The sequence below is a fragment of the Lepeophtheirus salmonis genome, chromosome 5 (assembly GCF_016086655.4).
Source record: "Lepeophtheirus salmonis chromosome 5, UVic_Lsal_1.4, whole genome shotgun sequence".
In the NCBI taxonomy this organism is placed as follows: Eukaryota; Metazoa; Arthropoda; class Copepoda; order Siphonostomatoida; family Caligidae; genus Lepeophtheirus; species Lepeophtheirus salmonis.
In genome coordinates this window covers 14,481,565-14,501,215 of record NC_052135.2, presented here as the reverse complement: position 1 = coordinate 14,501,215, position 19,651 = coordinate 14,481,565, and the positions used below count along the sequence as shown (strand labels likewise).

General features: G+C 30.2%; 2 long non-coding RNA genes across 2 annotated transcripts; both read right to left on the bottom strand.

Annotated features, from left to right (window-relative positions):
• Positions 1–3,152: 3,152 nt before the first annotated feature.
• LOC139905353 (uncharacterized) lies at positions 3,153–5,272 on the bottom strand. Its single transcript, XR_011780018.1, has 2 exons — positions 3,912–5,272; positions 3,153–3,589 (listed from the first exon to the last, which is right to left on the bottom strand). It is a non-coding gene; the product is annotated as an uncharacterized lncRNA (long non-coding RNA).
• Positions 5,273–5,338: 66 nt separating this feature from the next.
• LOC139905352 (uncharacterized) lies at positions 5,339–6,733 on the bottom strand. The gene is made up of 3 exons (XR_011780017.1): positions 6,223–6,733; positions 5,815–6,148; positions 5,339–5,751 (listed from the first exon to the last, which is right to left on the bottom strand). It is a non-coding gene; the product is annotated as an uncharacterized lncRNA (long non-coding RNA).
• Between the last annotated feature and the right edge of the window lie 12,918 nt (positions 6,734–19,651).

Below are 19,651 nucleotides of genomic sequence, written 5' to 3'. Positions count from 1 at the left end.
TATAGATCCTTTTATTTATATATTTGTATTAAGAGCAATTACTCATCATAGTAAATATCACTACTCTTATGTATATAATGTACATGTATTCAAACATACAACATTGAATGAAAGAAAATATTGGGGTAATTAACTAAATGAAAAAGACATAAATTATGATAAATATGCTTGAAGCGATGAAGCTCGTGGCGTATAGAAGTTGTGTATAAAATTGTATGTATAGATCAGGAAAATGAGAATATGACGAAACTGAGTACATATTACTACTATGTAATTAATTAAATGTAATTATATCATAGTAAAATACTATATCTATGTGCGTACATGAATGGAGTATTCATGTGTGTAATTGAATGTCACATTCATTTGCGTAAATATAAATAAATTACAGGTAGATTATTGAAGAAAATTACGTGTTTTTTGGGTATGTTAAACAAAATAAAGCGAAAATAAAGATACTATTCCTAAACAATTTGAAGAATGTTTTGAAGGAAAACAGCTTACATATCATGACGTTTCTTAGATCAGCTACAATAAGCTGTGACAAGGGAGAAGGGGATGAACGAAATAAATACTGGCAGGGGCCCAATTAACTTAAAAATATAATTCTGCAACAAATGTGTACTAAATTGTAATGTATGCGTATTTCCTACCCCCTTCTTCTTCTCGTCTCTTATTTTCTTGTATATATATATGTGTTTAAAGTACAGTGTTTTCCCAAGTATAAATAGCCATGTATTTTATGTATTAATTAGAGTAGGGTTTTGTATTATAAAGAATACACATGTTCCTTTAATAAGTATTGTCTTATTCCTCAACGTCATTCCTTCTTCTCATTTCTCTCGGTTGTCCTGAATCTCTCCACCTAAAAATAGTTTGTGTCTCCTCACCCTCGTCAAGACGCAATATACATAGATCAGGGGTGGGAAAATGGCGGCCCGCAGACCGCACAAGGCCCTTGCCTCACAAGGTGCACCCCGCAAATATATCAATAATAATTTATAATATATTTTTTTTAAATAGATATGTGGTCCTCCAATGATAGTGCTAAAAAAATGACCCTCTTTATCATGGAAGTTGCGTGTTCCTGAAATAGATGATATCAAAACAAAACCCCTTTTTTTTCTCTATAGTATATAGCATTTCAAAACTTTAGGGACGTTGAGCTACCTCTAAATATTTTTTTATAAGTTCAAAGTCAGTCAATGATATTACTAGAAAAAGGAACATTTCGAGACTCTGAGTCCATATTTTGAACATTGAAAAAAGTAAGCTTGACACTAGTGTAAAAGGTTTTTCTCCTTTTCTTTCTAAACAGTGTTCTGAACGTTGATTGGTGGAATTATAATTCGCTCTTTTTAAGCGGTAAACAATTCTCAACAATGGTTAATCTTTCAATAATCAGGAAAATTGCCTAAATTCTAAATGATTTCCCCCTTTCTTCTGTTTTTTTAGAGAGAAAAGGTTGTGTGATACTATGAAAGTAACGATGTGACATAAATAGAGGGAAAACTTGGGACTAAATATATCATAGTAAAGCATTAAAATAAAGTTGGGACTATATGTATAATATATCTTATTTTCATACTATACCTTAGTAGGTATAAGAGAAAAAGAAGAAGATGAAAAAAGTATGAATAATATTAGGGAGTTATATCGTAGCATTGAAGGGATATATTAAGTCATTTATGAACATTTTTCAATACATTTATTTTAATTAAAAGAACATATATCATTATGTTAATATTACGTATATATTTTTAATAAATTAGATTATACTAGAAAATTAAGAATATTAAATGAAAATCAAATATTTAGCATGAACGTGAAAATAGAAACATCATATAATTGGTAAGCACTGATTCAATTGTTTTCAAATACATATATTTATTTTCATTTTTTCTAATTCTAATTTTAATATGGAAGAATCTCAAGACAATCTATTGTTGTATATGTCCGGATACATTGTTTCTTCCATCACTAAGTTTTTCAAAATTATAAATTGCGAACCTTTTTGATTTCTGATAAATCAATAACTCACTGTGTTGAATTTTCCATCGAAGATCGATATCTCATCGAGCCTTTTCAAGACATCGTTGATAGGGCTAGTCTTAAAAGGGTTTCAGATTTTATATTATATTAAACTACGTTAGATTCTAGTCAGCTTTACAATATGATATTCCTAGCGAAATAAACTCGACAAATTTTATTGACGTGGACAAATCCAAGACGATACTTAACAAAGTTTTTTGTCAATTTATTAGAAACGGGAGATTCTTATCATACTATTGGGTCGAAGTTAAAAAACCCAACATCATTTTGCTAATTATATTGCTCATTTTGGATTTAAATATTTTAATATATCTAGCAAAAATCTTATAAATGAGGCTAATAGTTGATATAAGTATCAACGCGTAAATAGGAAGTAAGTGTAAGTATGTATTAATACATGAAATAAAGAGTCAATCTGTTCCAAGTGTTTGAAGTATATTTATTGGTATTAATTAAAGCGTAACATGGCATAGTCGCACAATAATTAAGAAATTTCGAAGAAACTAACGTGAGAAAATTAAATATTAAAAAGGATACCGACGAAGAGTGAATTAGAAACAGAAAATCAATCACTTATGGAGCAGATTCAAAAGCTGGAAAAAAATGTGGAATTAACATATCAAGAATCAACAGTGACAAAATGAAAATGATTATGGAAAAATAAAAACAAGCTAGAGATGAAAACTGACAATTCATAGAGAAAATGTTCGAGACTTTCATTGTTCATAAGGGAAATAAAGATGATGAGAAAGTCACAGAAGGAAGGTCATCAGCAAGTGTCAGAGAATTGAAAATTCACATAAACCCACCACCTCAGATCGAAGAAGATATGGAATTCAAAGAATTTATAAATTGGAGAACACTCTGGAACAATTATGTAATGACGATGGGGATGAAAGACCAAACAGAAGTTAAGAAAAAAACAATTTTTTAAATCATAATGTAGTCCGAAGATGTTGAATAAAATCAATCCCGCTATGGAAATCAAAATTGGTAATGAAAATTCTATAAAATAAATTATGGTACTTATAGAAAATTATCTAAGAAAACAAACAAATATGGCATTAGAACGAATAAAATTAGTGGAACGAAAACAAAAATAAGATGAAAAATTTGATTTATTCTACACATCATTATGTGTTCAAGCTAAAAAGGCTGGGTTACCTGCGATAACGTTTGATGCTTGGATTTCAAATTTAAATATACTGGGGATAAGAAATGAAGATACAAAGAAATTTTCATTATCTATATCACCCGAGTTATCCCTTGCAGAAGTAATTTATATCTGCACCAGTGAAGAAAAGGGAAAGTCCTAGAATGGCCATTGGCTAAAAAATCATTAGGATTAATATCTAGTATAAAGTAACAAAATGTTAAAGAAATAACAAGTCAAAATTACATGAGATGCTCTGATTGCGGAGGTAACAATCATGGAAAGGGAGGAAAATGTCCGGCATATGGAAAGAAGTGTAATCAATGCAGAAGACTAGGACATTATAAAGAGTTTGAAAGTCCAAAATAGATGATAAACGATTCGCTGCAATAATAATAAATGGGATTATGAAAGATCAAAATAAAATACATATAAAAATATAATTTTACCCGATGTAATTTGTGAAAAAAAAGATGATTGGTAAAATTAAAGCAGTTCCCGATACAGGAGCAGAAGTTACTGTAGCAGGAATAGAGTTTGTTAAGAAGATGGGATTAATTAAGAAAATGGTGAAAAAGTACGAAAAAGAGAAGATTTCAGGGGTTGATGGATCGCAATTAGAAATTATTGGAAAGTTAAGAATTACTTTAGCCCTAAATTTAGTAAAAAGTGAAGAAAATGTAATTATATGTCGAAATAATCTTACCTAGACGAGTCTGTAGAGAACTGCCAATCATATCAAAGGATTTTCCAAAACAAATGGGTGTAGCTGCGGTGCAATCTGTGAAGAAAGAAGAGATAGAGATTTAAAAAAAAATAGATTCATGGAAGAATTTAGAAATGTATTTTGTGATGAGGAAGAATTGAAAATTATGGAAGGGCAACCAATGAAGATAAGTCTTAAAGAAGATTATCAACCACACGCAATTCATACTGCAAGAAACATACCATTTACCTATAGGGAAGAAGTGAAGAAAGAAATTTACAAAATGGAAGAATAAAAATAATAAGTAAAGTCGGTGATAAAGTAGTAGATTGGTGCCATCCATTAGTAGTTTTACCCAAACCTAGTGGAAAAGTGAGAATATGCGTGGATCTTAAGAAATTGAATGATTATGTTAAGTGGACAATCCATCCCATGAGAACACCTTGGGACATAATATCAAGTATTCCAACAAACAGAAGAGTTTTTTACAACATTGGATGCATAACAGGAATATTGGCAGATAGAACTGGAAGAAAAATCAAGAGAAATGATGTGTTTTATGACTCCTTGTGGTAGATATTTTTTTAATAGAGCTCCGATAGGATTCATAGCAATGGGGGACGCATATTGTCTTCGTGGAGATGAGGCATTGGAAGGGTTATAAAACATTACAAAGTCGTAGATGGCATTCTTACTGCATCACACAATTTCGAAGACCATCTTAAGAATGTCCGTAGAATCCCACAAAGATGTAGAGAAAACAAAATAACATTAAATCCATCTAAATTGGTATTTGCACAACCTAAATAAAAAAATTGTGGTTATATTTTATCCAAGAAGAGTATTGAAGCGGATCTAAGTAAATTGAATGCTTTTAAAGATTTTGCAGAGCCATCATGTAGAAAGAAATTGAGATGTTTTTTTGTTTTTTTTTTATTATTGGATCAATCATTGTAGGTTCACTGAGAGAGCTTTTATCGTCAAATGTAGAGTATGTGTGGTCCAAAAAATCTTTCTTTATCAATGAAGGAAATTAAAAAAGCTTTTACTTCACCACCAACATTAGCACGGTTTGAGCCAAGATTAGAAACCAAACTTGAAACTGATGCATCGAGAATAAATGGATTGGGATATGTGTTATGTCAGAAGCACAAAAAACAATGGAAATTAGTTCAATGTGGTTCCCGATTTGATCAAGTGCTGAAACAAGATACTCTATGATAGAATTAGAATGTTTGGGTGTAGTGTGGTCTATAAAGAAATGTATCATATATCTAGCAGGCTTACCTACATTTAGTGTAATTACGGATCATAAACCACTTGTTCCTATTCTTAATAATTACACCATAGTAAGCTAGACAATGCTATACTAATTAGATTTAAATTGAAAATATCAAGTTATCAATTTGAAACGGAAAGGATAAAGGGGAAATATCCTGAAGTACCAGATGCATTATTGAGATCACCAGTGCCTCATCCCGAGGAAGATAAAGAGTTGGATAGAGATGTTGAATATGACAGAGCACAGGTTATTAGAACTACCCATTTAGCGGATGAAGAAAGATTCTTTGATCCATTAATAAAAGATATTAGAAAAGAGGAATTGAAAGAACAAACATATTAAGATTTAGTCAATGCAGTTGAAGACAATTGTATAACGATTCAGTACAACCATTTTCCAAGATATTAAATAATTTAAGTACTGAAAATGGTCTTGTTTTATATGGTAATAGGCTGGTAATCCCAAAAGAGAGGCAAGTTTAAGATCTTCAGGGATTGCACAGTTCACATCAAGATATCAAGAAGACGAAAAGAAGAGCTAGGCAGACGATTTATTGACCTGGAATTAACTCAAATATTGAAGAAATGATTAGAACATGTAGAAAATGTATAGAAAGATTACCTAGTTTACCAGAAGAATCGATGATGAAGGACCCGATACCAATGAGGCCATATGAGAGCACGTCTGCAGATTTGTTTGAGTTTGGAGGAAACCATTACTTAGTATATGGAGATCGTATTTCAAGACATACATATGTAGAGGAATTCAAAAGAGTTCCATCTTCAGGCGAAGTAATAGTGACATTAAGAAAAATATTTTCTGAAACCGGGATTCGAGTAAAAATAAGAACAGATCAAGGCCCTCGGAAATTCAAGAAAATTTAAGACATTCTTGAAGATGTGGGGAGTAACATGGGGGCCTTCTTTCCCCCATTTCCTGCAAAGTAATGGGCATGCTGAGAGTTTGGTGAAATGTATGAAGAATCTATTAGTGAAAACAGGAGGAAAATGTAGTTTGATTAATTCTTACATGGAATCTGGAGTTTCTAAACACTCCAAAGGCAGATGGAAGATCACCAAATGAGATCTTATTTGGTCATCAAGTAAGATCGTGTTTACCTATTCATTAGAAGAGCTATGGTCCAAGATCCGGAAAAAAAAAAAAGACTGTTTGAGGAGAAGTGAGGAGCAAAGAGAGAAGGAGAAAATCCGTTATATTAATAATAAGAGGGATTTACCGGAGTTGAAAATAGGAATGGAGGTGATAGTGCAAAATAACAAGAATAATCTATAGTCGGGATGACTGACGGATTATTGGAAAGGAAAAAACAGAAAATACCAAGTTCGATTAAATAAAGGAAGAACTATATGGTGAAATAGACTTTTCTTGAGGCTGAAGAAAGGGGAAGAAATGGATTGTGTGGAAAACAAAGGGATACACATGAACTCGGAGTCAGAAGGTCAGAATTTGCACATTTATTTACATAAATGTGCAAATTCGAGTAAGATCGAACTTGGGAGGGAAATGATATGAAATACGTGTAAATATGTATAAGTACATGAAATAAAGAGTCAGTCTGTAATATTAATTAAAACGTAACAATAGAAGCATACACTCGGATAAAAAAAGGTCAAATTCTTATGGTACAAGTTCCAGAAAAATTACTAAGTTATCTTCTAAATCTTTAATTTACCTTTTCTTTTCTTTAATAAAAGATTAACTCGAAAAAAAAGTGTTTTATTCAGATCTTAAAATATAAATACATGGTCATAATATATATATGTAGTGTTCAGCTACACGACTTGATCTCCTTTGAGACATTGTACCTCTCCATTTTATTCTCATACTAAAATAAAGAATTGCTACCCTTCAATTATCGCGTTTAATCCCAGAAACACTAAATATATGGATATAGGAATAAATCATAGAAAAACAGGATAAAATATAAATTGTTACCCTTAAATTTTTCAAATAACTAATAATTAAATATAAGAACTGTTATGGGAAACATTTATAAAGAATCTTTATTAGTGTGGAGATCCTAAATCTTCATGGGCGTAATATTCCAATATGGTGATAAGCAATCAAGTTTTTTGGAAAATGATAAATACTGATTAAGTTTCAAAATTGTAATTATATTAAGGTTTTCCAATATAAATCTTAAGAATTTAAGAGGTCACTCTTGAATTGTTATCACATTATCAATTAGCACTCAACAATTCACAAAATCTATATATGGAGATAATAAAAATCCATGGAGAGTCTAAAATTGACTTCTACTTTTTTCCAAGGGATTTCTGCATTATATACATCAAGGAAACTGAAGGATTCTTCACAATGAAATATTTTTCTCAGAATAAGAGACCAAAAAAAAGTCGACATTGGAAGGAACAGGGTTCAAGAGTTTCAACGAAGGAACTGTGGATGAGAAATGATAACTCTTTGTTCCTCACTGGGTAATTCATTCGGGAATTATTTATTCTTTTGGAATTCTACAGTTTTAAATAACTATTTATATGTAATATCAGAATAGAATAACCTTTGTAGACAAAAATATTTAGAAAAGAGAAGCATATTATCTTTACGAGTCTATAACCATCTTGCACTTATTTTTAGCTATAATGTGTTATAGAGAAGAAGTTGATCGACTTTACGAATTGATTTAGCACTTGCGTCAAAACTCAGGGATAAAAATACTAAGTATACTTTTGATCGTTCTGAAACATTGTCCGATCACAAGATCATAGTGCTTAATATTTTACTCAAAACATCTTCAAAGCCTCAGAAACTCCCATTGGGGTAGATCAATGATGAAAAATGCATAAATAAATGGAAACTAACATAGCAATTAGGCTTAATTCTTCATTTTCGATAAAAAAAAGTTTTGTTTTTACTTTAAAAGCTCAATACATAGTACTGCCAGAGTCTGCATTAATAAATAAGAAAAGTGATGGATGATTTTTACAGTAATTTCGAACACACCTTCAACATAGTTCCCTTTTCAACAAAATATAACTTCAGAGTTTTATCATTCCTTCCGGATTGTGGAGGTCGCGGGTTAGAAGCAAGGGCTAAAATAGATAATAAAATAATCCCTTTGAAGGATCAAAAACCTTACCAACAAAATAATTACTCAGTTCTTGTAATAAAGAGAATAGAGTATGGAGGTAAAACTTTGGAAAAGCAAGTGGACATTGCAGAGGCATTTCGTAAAACCTTCCAGAAGTTAGTTGGTGGGATCAAAAGTAATTTCCTTAAAAGTAAAAGAACCTCGATAATCTTTAACAAGATATTATTGAATATTTGAGGAAAAACTTTAAAGAAAGGTCTCGTTTTAGATGGGATTGAACCAAAGGTATTTACGACGTCCAGGGAAGAGATTGTCCCGTGTCTTTTGGAAACTTTATAGAAAAGAAAGGATGCCACAAGCTATAACTAAAGGACGAATTATTCTAGTCCCCAAAAACGAAGATGGCTTAAATCTTGATAATTTCTTTGGAAAGCGACTCCCACTTACGATTATGGAACGACAGCGTATATTATTCGTTATAGTCTTATACAATTTTTTTATGAATTTACGTGCCCCCTGTGTCTGTAGAAAGGGAGGCAATCTCAAAAATTCAGCTAACAATACATTATATTGGTGTTCACTCTGTTTTTTGTTTTTGTTTTTTTTCCCGGGAAATTTACTTTTCCTCTCATTATGTTACACAATGTGCCCGTTCAGTTGCCGTTTGAAAATGATTTTTTCTAATTCAAAGGAGGACTCTGCGTGGTACAGGTAGGATGGATGCATTAGGGAATTAAATCTATCTAGTAATTGGATGGATAGGATTATGTCATCGACTTCCCAAATAACTGATGGAATAAAATTCACAGTTCAATTTCAAATTGCCACATGAATTTTGTTCTTCAGGACTCCCAGTAAAGGTTGTGGTAAATTATTCAACACTAGTAGACATGCATGTTTGAAATGTACTCAGTTGCATATTCTGAGTTACCTAGCAAAAATATAACTGTAGGAGAATGCGTGGTCTAGAGGATATTTGTGCTATTTTAATTTCGGCGGGTTGCAAGATACGGAGTGTTTGAATTAAAGATCCCTAGGACAATCGAGTGTGCTTGGGACTAGGACTCTGATATTATTAGATATCATCCAGTAAACGCATCAAGACATTTTTGGACTTTATAAGAAATACTCAAAATTTTTAAAAAGAGCAAAAAAAAAAAAAAAAAAAAAAAAACGAGGTAGTTCTTAACTTTTGCATATTTGCAATTAATCTTACATATTTGTATTTTATTGATTTTAGATGCAAATGTTTTTAAATTGGATATTTGAATATTTTATGTTTGTAAGCCTTAATCTAGTGAAGAAATTTTAAACTGTAATGTTTTATTATATTTCTGTAAATGCATCTTCACCAGAAGATTTTAGATAATTCTAATTACTATAAATTATTTGCTGTCTAAATAAAGGTTAATAAAAACGCTCGCAATATTTGACTAATATTACTACATTGTGATTTCAAAAATAACATAACGTGCTACAGACATACAGCATCATACAGGACATATACTTCCAGAAAGGAAGGACAGTAAGTACTTAAAAGTGCAGGATTCATACTTTTCAAAAACAATAAGTTTTTACTCAATCAGGGATCGAGTACAAAAACCATTCCAATCAGAATTTATATTCATAGAAATTATATAAATAAAGTACTGAACATTGATAAATCAGAAGGACATATTTTTGAAACCGTTTCAGCTGCCGTAGCTTACTTAGATGATTAAAACAATCGATGTATGGTACTTATCCATAATACTTATTTTATATTACACATTTCATTATTGCTAATACTTAAAAAACTAAATTTTTTTAGCTATATTCAGAAGATATTTGGACAAAAAATAATATATACTCTAAAAAAGGCTGATATAGAAAATGCAGTAACTATTAGATTTTGAAGGGTAAAACCGTATATTAATTTTTATTTATTCATCTAATTATGATTTAATGTCATATATGTACAAATAGCATTGATTCTAGAATGGTTTATCTCTTATACGAATATCGAAAAATAAGTATTATAAAGTAATGTCATATTATTACTCTTGATTGGAAATAATACGTAATATAAATATATTACTTTTCCATGAAGTAATTTGTAATAAGTAACTTATTAAGGAATTAAATAATATTATCCAACACTGACCGGGACACCATTTCATTGGATATCTAAAATTTTCACCAGAAATTTCCACTCTTTAAGAAATATTATATATCGAGTGTTACTTGGAAATTAGTACACTTTTCAATTATAATTTCAATAATATATACATATTTCAATAACAAATATCTGAAATTACAGCTTGATTTTTGTCAATTTTCTTCACACACTCCTAAAGAACAATTAATTCTCAATACAATCATCCTCGGCAGCGATTATGGTCTTCAAGCAGTGGCCTAAAGCTGCACAACTTTTGAATATAGTCTTCTCCCTCATCAGTTTGGTGAAGTTCAGGAAACGTAGGGTCCAGGTACTTGACTCTACGTACGGTCAGAACGTAAACTCAAGCGGATTCAATTCAGGGCTATAACTGTTAGGAGGCTGTTCAAAAGTACTTAGCATCGATGGAGACATAGGCTCCAGAAGTGGAAGACAAGGGGCTACCCTTCCCCCGATCCAAAAAGGGGGATGAATTTTTGAATCCCCAAAACCCCCTCTCACCCAAAAAAAATACATATATTAGCTAAAACTTTCTTAATCTTATTCATACATCAACTTATATATTTACACTTAGTGCACAAATTATCTCAGTTAGTATATACGGATGTATAGTTTGCAGAGGGCTAAGCCTAAAAGAACATAACATCGATATCGAAATGTTGGAATAATTTAGTTTTTTTTAGATTTTATTGGCTATCAGTACAGAGCCACAATGTTGTGTTTTGGGGACTCAATTATGTTCTATAACAATTCAATTTAATTTATTTAATTGAAACAAAATATTAAATTATACAAAATATGCATAACTAAAGGTGTTGATTTAGCCATAAATAAATGGAACGAAAGAATTTAATATAATGGGTTAAATACATAAAATATATAAATCCCCAATCTTGGAAAGCAAATTTCAAAAAAATATATTTTTTGATATTTTATAAAGATTATGGTAGAAAAATGAGAGATTCACAAAAAAGTATAACTATTTGAGCCTTGCATCATTCCACATAGGAAAAATTAACATCAAAACTGTATACATAAATTAGAACACACACAAGCTCATAAACACATACTAACATACACAAACATCTACGTACTCTGGATCTTTGTTGTGATCGCATCGGATAACTTGGTACTAAAAGAACACTTCCTAGGACTTTTCTCCCTAGAACAATGCAATGCAATGCAGAATCGATTTTCAAAACAAAAAGGATGTCTTGACGAGGTATAATCTTCCACTTAGGCTTTAACAGAGCCCCTTCATTTCAAGGCCAGCTCACTGGTGTGGAAACTAGGCTCCAGGAAGAAGAACCACGAAACACAACAACACAATGCTACATTCATTAATTCAATCTTGCTGTGGAAGACATGGTCAAGTATTTCCCAAGCTTAGAAACTTCATTGCTAATTTTTTTTTTCAAATATTCATTTTCGATCTAATAAACTTTTTGAAAGATTCGCCAAAGAGAAATGCCATTGTTAAGACTGTGGCAAAAACTCTTGCTATCCGCAGACTCATATTGGGTTTCTCTGCCCAACACGTTTCACTGTGAAATAGAAGAATATTTCAGACTGCCAGCTCTGAATGAGACCTTGAAAACCATTTTTCTATACTGCCATAACGAAATAAAAACAATTTTACAACCATAAGAGGTTTTAATGCACCCTATTCACTATTCAAAATTTCAGGCTCATAATTAGTTGTTTTTATCATTTGCTACCTTTTTTGGGATCTTTTAAAGAGATGCACCTCGGGAGAAGAAATATCTTCTACCTCGCATGCTTTCTTGCATAAACTTGATGACTCTTTAATAATAATATTTAATGATTCTCAGATACTTTTTTTAAATTTAAAATGATGATATAGGAATAATCATAAAGTCAGTCGTGAAGAAAGCAATTTATTCCCAGTCAATTTGGTAACACGCATGTCATTAAGATATAACTTACATTGAAATAATATTAATTTTTCCATATTGTCCGTCTTTTCATTTAGATATTTACACTATTTTTATAGAATAAACTATGATCCTACTTACCTTTTCCTTTATAAAAATATTACTGTAATATATCTCCTTTCTATCTTTCAACACGTTAGTATCGTTGGGAATTCACTAAAAAGGAAACTAAAAAAGTGTTTTGTAGTATTATTTGTTACCAAATATTCTTTAAATATTATAATGATTGTACAATTTTGTTCCAATTGTATTTTTATCAAAATAAATATACTTTAACCTGAGGACCCGGAAACTTCAACAAAATAAGAAACACCCTACTTGCATGCACTGCAATTGACATCTACAGATTGGCTTGGAGAACCTCTATCATTAATCTCACGTCAGTTTTTTCTTGGCTGCCACTACCGTTTTTGCATCTCAGAATAACTTCTTCATTCTCCCTAATGGCAATCCGCTGCTAGACGAGGCAGACATTGTTTCTTGACACCTTGAGCTTGTCATAAATCTTTTTGGGAGTTATTCTCGTCCCGAGAACCGTAGATATCTTGTTACGAGCGTGTCTTTCTGGGTTCATGTTGACCATGAGAGTGACGTGCGATGTGGGGAAATAAATATACACTTAGGAGTTTCAGACGCAATTTAAAGCTTTTAAATTTGTTCACCCAACCATGAATTACAAGAGTTAACAGTATCACGCCAAGGAGAGTTCTAATTTACATGCAATTTATATTTATATACGAGAGGGTGCTCCTATAAATTCCTGATCTAACACAGATACAAGACATTTTTATTGTTCAAATTAATCTCTTTGTAACTCCTCACACTTCTTCCAGCAATTTATCATCTTTGTTACCCACCCAAATATTATTCGGCGATTTTCTCTTCAAAATAGTTGTTTCCGAGACACTTATTATTTTTTTGACCCAATTACTCCGAGTTGGATTGACTTAGACGCGTCAAATTTTAACACAACAAGTCTTTATATTTTCGCTATTGTTTGAATCTATTTAAAAGTTACACTTACAAAATACAAATATTAAATGATAGCTGGATACTTTATTTTATACATGTACATAAAAATACTCCCATCAACTCACTCAAACGAATTTTATATTACGACTACATGTCCAAAATAGCTAAAATTTATGTGAATAACTCTCAACAGATGCTAGATAGAGATGAATAGCTTTTAATTACGAGTTCTGCCATCTTCACTTTGAGGTCGGAAACTTATCGGAACACCCTCGTATATGCTTGATTAATTAAAAAACTACCACCTAAAAGTTTTATAGGTCGGCCTAGTCTTTCTTCTCTGTATTAATTGTAGGGACACGAAAGGAGGTAATTCAGTCAAAGGACAAATCTAACCCAATTATCTTAATGATATGTGATTAAGGAGTCATCTTTAATTTTATGATTGCCACTAATTAGTGCTTAAAATAAGGCACCTTATAACCGATTAAATCAAAAAATATTTAATGAGGTAATTTTGAATGAGTGTTAGGGGTAATAATTAACAACTATATTATTTTAGTTTCCAGCCTATAAAACAAAGGATTTCAAATATCATAGTATACATTTCTTAAATACATATAGTGAGATGCATCCTTCAGTTTATATTATCGTTAGAACATGATGATCCTTTCTAATTTGTACTCTTACTAGTATGAGCCTATTCATTTCACGTTAAAATATGTGGCGGGGAGGGGGGGGACTCCTTGGGACACCAAATGCTGAAGGTGTATAGTCAATGTTTTTGTTAGTAAAATAATTTAAAATAAATAATGTTATTTATAACTTATGCTTGTCTATTTTTATTGAATGTAAAAGTACCTAATTTATTTCCGAACAATAATTAAAAAAACACAACCTTTTGGGGTAAATAAAAAAAAAGTTACGCCTGCTTGAATAAAACCCAACAATTTGCAAAGATACTAATTTCTTTAGTTCGGTAAATCAAATAATCAGTAACAGTAAACAATCAACAGATTTCTACGTAACAATCCTCTCAGTATGTAACTAAATAAAATTTATCACTAATATTTTTTTTTTCATTTTTTTGTTGATGTTTTTTTTTAAATCACAAATAAAAAGTGTATTATAATAACCTTCCTAAATTAAGCCCTGTTGCAACCCATGTCAATTAATTAACCTTCTCCTAACTTGCATAAACTGAAGATCGCTTAATACATGCACCAACTACTAAACAACTATAAAATTACTTTACTTTCAAATAAATTTGTTTCCTGTGTAATATCCAATGCTTCAATAGAATGCTTATGGGCCATAGGTACTTCAAAATATTACTAAATTAGTTATACAATGTCACTATTTGGCTTTATTGAACAAATTAAATTCTTATAAGTGTTCATTTGAATTGCAGCAATAAGTGTTTATTTGAATTGCAACACTCCAAGAAGAATTAACTGGTGAATGCAATCTCCCCTTCATGCTACTATCAGAAAAATTATTGAACAGATTGAATTCTCATAAGTGTTCATGGATAGAGTAGATAGAGCTAGAAGAAAACAAAAACTGTTGTATCAGACTATAACTAAAACACAAAAGTTAATATTAAAAATCATTGACAGAATCAACTGTATGATGGTCTGATGGACGATGGTTGGAATTGAAATTTTGTAGAGTCTGAGGTGAAGGCGGGAGTATTAAATGGTGTATTTTAATTAATAATACGCTGGTTAAAATTAGCTGCCTGTTATATAGTTTTGGAAAAGAAAAATCGTACATACTATAGCCCTCTCTAAAATATCCTTGACGCAAAGGAGTCTACAATTTTTATTATCCCACCAAACTCCTTTATTTAAGGATGGAACCTGACCGCCTTTACGTATTAGTAGGAATCTTAAAAGTAAATCGAACAAAAAAAATATCAACATATCAAAATCTAACCCTAGTTGAAGTGATTGTTGTTGAGCATAAAAGAGAAACATTATCTTGTGTTTTGTTTGATAAAACAGAGAAACCTCAAATAATTGACCACATAGTAGACGTTTTAAATGATTAAAAACAAGATAAACAATATTTATAATACTAAGAATTATGAAAAATACAATTTTCGACTCAGTGCATCATATTTGGATCGATACAAGCGGCCTAAAAATAGCCTATTTTGAACAAAAAACTCTAATGACCTGTGTTGCATAAGAATGAGTAAATTGGTTCCTTCTTTCGTAACAAAAGAGAAAGATAGGGCAGGCTAGTGTTGTTCGGTATACCGGTACTATAGTCAGGGGCATCGGCAGGGGGATAATTTTTTTCATCAGGATTTAAAATATTTACGGAAAATAGGAATAAAATTTATTTTTGAAAGATTTATTTTGGTGAAGAAAGTCATTTGGGCAAATTGTGCAACCGAGGAAAAAATTTAATATTTGAATTTTTGTGAATAGTTGTAGAATTTTTAAAATTATTTCCCAAAAAATGTAATATTTGAAAAAAAAATTTACATTTGAAATTTAACATTTTAATTTTTTTTCCCCATAAATTTTCATAATTTATGAACAAGTGTGGATTTTTGAAATTTTTTGTCATCAGCTGTGGACTTTTCAAATGACCCTCATAGATCTTTCTACGTATTATCTTAAGTAAAAAGGTATGACGATGTTGGACACTAAAATTATTCATAAGAATTATCTTACATTATATTTATAAAGTAAACAAGTTGTTGGTTCACATTTTTCCCAAGAGGGTATCTTTATGATTTTTTATATATCAAACATGTATCACTGAATGATGGACATAACCCAGAGTTTATTATGAATGAAGAATAAATTATGATGCTCTTTTGAGTAAAGTGTAGGTTAACTACATATTAGAGTGATTCGAAAATAAGAATATTAGAATACAATAACGTAGATTATTGATAAATCTAATAATATGAAAGACTATTCAAAGGCTCTCCAATTTCATTGAAATTATATTTATACACAAGGACTTCAGATATATATATATATATTTTTTTTTTTTTTGGGGGTGGGGAGGCTAAATTTTTGGGAAATTTATTTTAAAATGCATAAACTATTTCAAAGATCTATAGCTGTTCTCAAAATTTTTTTTTTTTTTTTTTGTAAAAATTTTTGAAATCTACAGCTTTTTTTTAAAAATTTCAGAAATTAAGTTTCACATATTCAATTTTTGGAAAAAAAACAAAAACAATAGTCTATAGCTATTCATAGAGAATAAAGTTTTTTGGGAAAAAAAATTGAAAAATTAAATTACATTTCAAATATTAAACTTTTGTATAATAATAGTTATAATATTAAATTTTCTATTACGAAGATAAAATTTATTTTTGTGTTGGCTGGGGGCTGAAGCTCCCAGCCCACCCCCTGCGAACGCTTCTGATATATATTTTGTGTATTATAATTATCATTTTTATAAAAACGGGAAAAAACCTCCTGGACCGAGTCTCAACTCTAGTAATTACTAATTATGATAAAAAATTTGATTTTTGGAGAAACTTCTATAATATTTTTAATCTCTAGTAATCGAATTGCTCTAGTTTCGTTTTGATTGAAAAAAAATGTATTTCCTGTTAAATATTGCCTTTTTAGAATAAGTAAAATGATCAAATTCTATGTATGAGTGAGGCTCTTAAAACAGTTTTTTATATGAAAAACTATACATTTTTAAAATGTTTATCTTAAGGGGAACCTCTAAAAACGACTCCGTCTACCTCATATTTTACAACAATTATTTTTAAACCCACACATAACTATTACCAATAACTCGTTTTCAACATTCGAAAAAGTTGATCAAAGCCCCTCAATAAAATTATAAATATTAAATATTTTTGGAAAAAAAATTCAAAAATTCAATAGCTCTTCTCCCAAAATTACTCTTTCGAGAAAAAAAATTCAAAAATCCAAAGCTTTTCCAAAAAAAAAAAGTTCTAAAATTAAAAGTTATCAATAAAATATTAAATTTTTGAAGAAAAATTTCAAATATATAGGTTTTAGAAAAAAAATTTAAATATTCAATTTTTTGGAGTAAAATTTCCAAAATCCAAAGCTGTTCAACAAAAAATTTCCAAAATCCGAAGTTCTCTATAAAAAAAAAAAAAAAAAATTTTAAATTAAATTTTTCTTACCTTACAAAAATTTATAAATACGTAATAATAACTTAATACAACTAAACATACAAAAAAATAGCTCTCCAATCAAATTATGACATATATATGTATGTTTAAGGAAAAATGAAAAACCCATAAAGATTTCAAAAGAAATTAATTAGTTATAGCTAAGTAGCAAAATAAATAAATGAAGAGTTACATAATATCTTTTTTTTGGAAGTCAGATTAAATCTAATTTTAAGAAATAATAAGTTACCATCTTTAACTAATAGAAATATAGATATGCATTAGGGTGGCTCTTATAGTGTTCTTAAAAAATATATGTTTTCTTTCATTCTCTCACCTTTCTCAATCGGTTTTTCTAATAGTAAGAATATATTTCTTTGTAAAAAAAAGTAACATTTGAGCAACATTCCGAGAAAACCACCCTTGCCGATATGATAAATTTCTCAACATTTGCAGAGTTTTTTTATTTTGAAACACAAATGAGACGGAGAATAATTTGTAAATTATACTACTACACAGAAGAGAAGCAAGCACCAAATAAGGATTTGTTTTGTACATAAAGTACTTTTTAAATCCACAAATAGGCTGAAGAGCTGTAGCCATTCCTTCTTCTCCCAAAAAAATAAAGGAATTTTCGCTTTTAACTTGAAAATTTAATATATAACTTTTTTTCGAAAATATAATATTTGAAATATAATTTCATTTTTCAAATAATTATTCAAAAGATTTAATTTCTGTCAATAGCTATGGATTTTTGAATTTTTTGAGAATACTGATAGGTTTTTGAAATTTATTCCAAAAAAATTATTTTTCTTAAAAATAGAAGTAGATTTTTGAAATTTTTAAAACAAATTTGGCAAAAATTCGAAATTCTTTTCCAAAAAAATTGTTGTAAATAGCCATGGATTTTTGAATTTTTTTTTCCAAAAATTATATTTTTCGTGAATTGCTGTAATTTTTGGATTTTTTTCCAAGTCAAAAAAATAAATAAAATAAAATATATTATTTTGTGGACGCTCCAAAGTAAAAGCATAAAAAATTTATGGTTACAGACAAAGTTGATATTGTAAATTTATGGTATTAGAAAAAATTGGAGATATGAAATAGGTTTTCGGCTAATTTTTCAACGTAGAGTAAAATATTGAGAAGCGAGGGCTTTAATTAAAGAAAAAAATATTTTATAGAGCGAAATTTTATTATAAAGGGAACCAGATGGAATTGTTTGATAAGTCAATGTGTAACATTGTTTTTTTTTTTATGGCTACCCTAATATTAGTACATTCTCTCAAAAAAGTATCGGGAATTGTTAACTTAAATTGCCCGTGCTGAAGGGATTTGAAAAAAAAAATCAAGGCCGGCAACACGGTCTTTCATTATAATGTCGAGTCTGTAGACCTGTTTCCATGCAACAGCTGGATAAGTCAGTCTACCTCACTAGACCTTCACGATTTTTACAATGAACGAAATTATTGAACAAAGAGTTTGTCTTAAATTTGCGACGAAATTTCATGTGCTTACTAGTTGAAAATGTTGGAAAAGTTTTGGGTGAAACAGTTTTATCAAAAAGACGTACATATGAGGGGTACAAAGCGTTCAAAGAGGGCCGTGAAATCGTATAAGACTGCTGCATTCTGGACGATCTTCGCCCTGTACCACTTAATTGAACCTCAACGCAGTGATGGAAATTGTAGTTTGGGCTTGCTAAGGTGTTTGCTTGAGAAAATCCGTCAAAAAAGAACAGAATTATGGAAGAACAACTCGTGGATTTAATACAACGATAACGCACCATCGCATTGAGCAACGATTGTGAGCGAATTCAAAGCCAAACGCCTAATAAATACCATCTATCAACCATCATATTCACCTGATTTAGCTCCGTATGACTTTTATTTGTTCCCAAACTTAAATTTCGTGGAAACCCTTTATAGTCTAATGAATCCATAAAACAAAATTCGCGGAAGGAGTTTAAGGCCATGCAATAAAGTGCAATCAAATGTTGGCATATGTGCCATGCATCCAATGAAGATTACTTAGAAAGTTTAAAAATAAATTTTAATGATTAAATGTGAAACTTTTGTTTTGTTAAACAATTCTCGGTACTTTTTTGACAGAATGTAAATTTACATTAAAAAAATAAATCCATTAATTAATAAAACCTTAAACAAATGACATCTATT